Raw genomic sequence first — 5084 nt, forward strand, 5'->3', positions numbered from 1 at the left:
TAAACTGCAAAGCTTGATGTCAGCTAAACTCTATAAATGTTAATTTAAGGTCAAGGTGCTCCTGGGAAGCATTTCAATGCTTAGAGCAGAGCCCAAGAAAACTTCTTTTCAAAGATTTATGGGATGATATGGCTCCTTTCTGAAAAATAGGAACTCTATTTCTACCTTTTCCAATCACTTTATATTTCAAGCTCTAGGACACACTTTCCTTTATGGATCTTTCCGAGATATTTAATAGCATTCTGGAGATGTTAAAATGCAAATTTTTTCCATGTGTAATGTATAGTGTCTGTCCAATTTAAACTTCATTTAGTGATGCCAAATGCTTTGTACAGTGAGGAATGAATCATCCATAACTCAGCAGCACCTCCGTCCACAAAGACGGCCAAAGCACAGTTGCATCGTTCACAATATCCAAATTATCACAAGGTTGGATTTTTAGCCAATAATCACTTTTTCTGAAACTAAATCACATTTCAAAGTGCATTTAAGGTTTGGTTCAAAGGGGCCCACAGTCCAGTTTTCTCTGTTGTCTAAATTACCGTATGGAATAAATTTGATCACACAGGAATCTAAAGTTGCTCTCCATCTTTAGACTACCAATGTTTCTTTCAACAGGGATCTGGAATCTTCTGGGGAAATCAGAAAGAGCAGCCTGGTTTATTATTTGCCTGGAAGCTATGGAGTCACTTCATTTCATGCATGAACGTGAGGTGCTGACAGTGAAGTCTCACAAGGAGAGAGGAAATAGCATCACCATATTCCAACTTCCTTCTGGGGTATGGAGTCAGTTAGGCCAAAGTTTATTGACTCTCCTAGGAATCCCCCATCCATAGCCACTGGTCAAGGAAAGCAAATTTAGACAGTCTCTTAAGCGTTTTTTTTTTTTTTTTAAATCAGTTTTATTTAAGAATTTCCAACATTGACAACTCTTATAAAAAGCATCCAAGCACAGGACACAGAACCACAGCAAACAACATTCTTACGGGTAGCTAACAGACATTAGAACTTCCACCCTTCTTTGAGACACCTGAGTTCACTGTGAACTCAGCTTCCAAGTACTCCTGCAAAGTACATTACAAGCTCAGTCCATGTTCTCAGCTCATCAGCTTCAGTTCATTACCACACTTACATATCAGTAACAGAAGAGAACACACAACATACAGCATTCGCAGCAGTTAACAAAGGGGTAGGGGGAGTACAAGTATCGTTTCACTTAACACATTCAACTAATACAGGTTATCTAAGAACAAAAACTCACTTAAAGTCTTCCAACAGATGTGGATGTCCTTTGAATGCAAAAAACATTTGCACATTATTTGCTGTAATTGCTCTCTGCACACTCTCTCACCAAAGCAACAGGATTGAGAGAGACATGGCCCACCAAGTTAAAAAATATCCATAGGGACCACCAAGTCTCTGCACACGCTCTCTCCTTTTCTCACTCATACTAGCCTTTCGTGCCTCAGCACCACCATCAATCCCACACAAGGTTTCAAAAGTTCAAACAGGCTTCTGGTTCCATATCACAGCCTTGCATTCATAGCATTGATATGACTCCATGAAACAAAGAACAGCAGATAAAAATGGGACACTCATCATCGAAGACATGGCCTGTGATGCATAATGACGAATTCTTGAATGAGAAAGCATGTAGACAGAAGTATTCCTATGGCAGAATATTTACAGCACTACTTTCAATGAAGTGCTTGTTCCATAAACATTTGAAATGAGATGAACTGCAGAGATTAAATGAAGGCTTCATATTGTGCTTTTGTTTATGAGGGGAGACAAGTGTTAAAAAACAAAACAAAAGAACCAAACACTGTGACACCATGATCTCCCACAAGGAGATTTTCTTAAGGAAAAAAATCCATATGGTGGGGTTCAAATTAAAACAAGGAGTAAAGAATGTAGTTCTAGTCCATGGTTTCCATTTTGAACATGCAAAGAATTCATTTGACAAGTCCAGGGATAAAATATTACAGGAGAAACACTTTGATATCAATTGTGTGTTAATTTACCAATAAGGCAAATAGCAGTTCACTTTCAACCACTCAATATTTCAACCTTTCATGTAACAAAACTTATTTTTATTTATTTATTTTTTTTTATTTTTTGAGATGGAGTCTCACTCTGTCACCCAGACTGGAGTGCAGTGGCACAATCTTGGCTCACTGAAATCTCCGCCCCCCCATGTTCAAGCACTTCTCCTGCCTCAGCCTACCGAGTAGCTGGGATTACAGGCGTCTGCCCCTGCACCCAATTAATTTTTGTATTTTTAGTAGAGACGGGGTTTCACCATCTTGGCCAGGCTGGTCTTGAACTCCTGACCTCGTGATCCACCTGCCTCAGCAAAAGTTCTGGGATTACAGGTATGAGCCACCTTGCCCAGCTCATGTAACCAAACTTATATATTTCCTTTAGCTCTTCATATATATATATATATATATATTTATATACTTTAAGTTCTAGGGTACATGTGCACAACATGCAGGTTTGTTATATATGTATACGTGTGCCATGTTGGTGTGCTGCACCCATTAACTTGTCGTTTACATTAGGTATATCTCGTTATTGCTGACTATACTCCACACTGAACAAACCAATTTTGAAAATTCTTGGTACACATGTATTTTACAATATACTTATCATGAGTTTAGAAAATTTTGAATTTCCCACCATTCTATACTAACCAACCACAACCCCACTGCCTACATTCCCCAGCCAGAAGACTTGGAATCCATGCTTGAGCCAAAGCCTCCATTAAAACCACTGCCCGATGCTGCATCTGATGCTGATCCCCAACCAATTGCTGCACCAGAATTAGAACCACTATAGGAGTTATTTCCAGAACCGAAGGCCTGGTTTGGCTCCCTCTGCATGTTGCTTTGGTTTTGGTTATTACCCGATGGGCCTGACTGGTTCTGCTGGCTGGCTAACATGCCCATCATACCCCAACTGCTCTGTAGCACTGCCTGGGCTGCAGCCATTATGGTTGGATTAACGCTGAATGCACCAAAGTTTATCCCACCACCAATATTACTACCTTGATTGTTTCCCAAACCAGCTCCACCCCCTCTACTATTACCAAATCCACCCTGATTTCCAAAGCCACCTGGATTACAACCAAATCTTCCACTTCTTTCTTTCTATTACTATTGTGCTTAGGTTTGGCATTGGATATATGAATGCTGATTCCTTTAATGATCAAGTCCTCTCTCCACACAAAGACGGTAGAACCTGATCATCTGCAAATGTAACAAAGGCAAAGACCCTGAACGGCTTGAGGATGAAGACATCCACCACTTCCCCGTACTGACAGAACTGCCACAGCTCATCCGCATTCATGTCCTCTGTTCAGTGCCCCACAAACACTTTTCTGCTTCTCAAAGGCTTATCTGGGCTTTGCCTGGAATTGGGAAGTTTACAGTCACACCATTGTTCATCTATCATATGCTGCTGTGACGTTACTTTCACCTATGTTTCATATTCCATAAAACAAACGAAGCTAAACCCCTTTGAATGACCAGTCTTAGTATCTTTCTTGATCTGCACCATAAGAGCTTCTCCAAAGCTACTAAAATATTCTTTCAGGTCCTGCTCAGTTGTTGTCCATGGGAGACCCAACACTATTAAATTGGATGTTTTCTGGACTGCTCTTTCACATTCACTGCTGATGAAGCATCTGTCTCATCCATTTTTCTTTTTTTATCTTTAGGATAGTTGACAGCATACACCAGATTTCCCCAGCCAGCATCGGGGGCATGAAGAATTCCTTTCACCAGCCAGACACCTCTCATACATTGAGACACTGGATTCCTGTCGCGAAACCCACATGCCCCTGGAAACTGGGCTGTAACCATGGACAGCAGCACTGTCCCATAGTCTTCTGATGGTATTTCAACGGGTTCAACCGTTCTCATCTTTGGTTACCCGAATATATTCAGACATCTTTTACTTTTCTACTAGGCCACTGCTGGGAAGCCCAACAGGGACACCAAGGCAGCGACCGTTTTGCCCCCACTTTGAAGCGTTTTATATAACATTTTATATAACACATTTCCTAGACCAAGTGATAAAAGGCCAGCCAATATACAGGCTATCCAGAGGTTTATTAGGTGGTTTGACAGAACAGCTTTGTCTAGCAAGGGATGATGTTGATTAGGCAGGGCAATGAGATTTTTCTCTCAGGAATTTGGAAGTGAAATAAAAAACAGAGTTGAGCAATTAGCAGAGGGGTTGAAGGTGAAAGGACTCGCAGAGAAGGCCATTTGCAGAGGCCATTAGGCAGTAAAGGTTACAAATGAGCAGACACTCTAATAATGCCATAGTCATAAAGCATAAAACACACATGTAGAAAGAAATTCCTCAGAAACAGGAGAGAGAAGTTAAGTCATGTTAATCACAAAATACCAGAATACAAACCTTCTCTGTGAGGCCTTGAGGTAGGCCTTTTTCTAATACCCTGAGGCACTCACTCTCCTCATTCCCATATGTTTTTTTCACCATAAATGTCTTGTTAATTGACATAATCTGAGTTCTTTTTACAGAACCAACAGAGAGGAGCGGGATGGTCACTTATGGAGCTGCCTGTAAGGCTGAGAAAGGAACTCAGGCACCCTTATCATCTGATGGAGGCCTCCTCCTGTCTCATAACTGACAAAAGGTGAAATTATACAGACTTCACAATAATCATGGCATTCCTGAGGAAAGTCCTGTCTAAATAGCATCACCTTTTTGGTGGAAAGGAGACACCGGGAGGTTGGCGTGGATGTGCCTGGCAACAGCAACATGAGGAATCCAGGTGGATCCAGAAAAACTGCCACCCTGAGAGCCTGAGCAAAGAAAGTCAGCCTTAGACTTACTCTTAGTGCTTTCCCCTAGTTGACGCTGTAAGGCCTTGCTTTCAAGACAAATGTACACCTTGAGTTCCATCTCTTGGTTAACTGAGTCTATAAGAAAGATGCCAGAAGGAAAGAGTCTCTTAGAGTCCTTGACAGAACAGACTTGCTCTAACCAGTGTTGGGTTCCCATTAGGAACTAATTCTCTCAGGGAAAATCTGGTCTCAAATGATTAGAAA

General features: G+C 41.2%; 1 pseudogene; it reads right to left on the reverse strand.

Annotated features, from left to right (window-relative positions):
- Positions 1 to 2393: 2393 nt before the first annotated feature.
- Positions 2394 to 3954, reverse strand: LOC117063437 (annotated as a pseudogene).
- Between the last annotated feature and the right edge of the window lie 1130 nt (positions 3955 to 5084).

The sequence above is a fragment of the Trachypithecus francoisi genome, unplaced genomic scaffold, assembly GCF_009764315.1.
Source record: "Trachypithecus francoisi isolate TF-2019V2 unplaced genomic scaffold, Tfra_2.0 Lachesis_group18, whole genome shotgun sequence".
NCBI classification, from domain to species: domain Eukaryota; kingdom Metazoa; phylum Chordata; class Mammalia; order Primates; family Cercopithecidae; genus Trachypithecus; species Trachypithecus francoisi.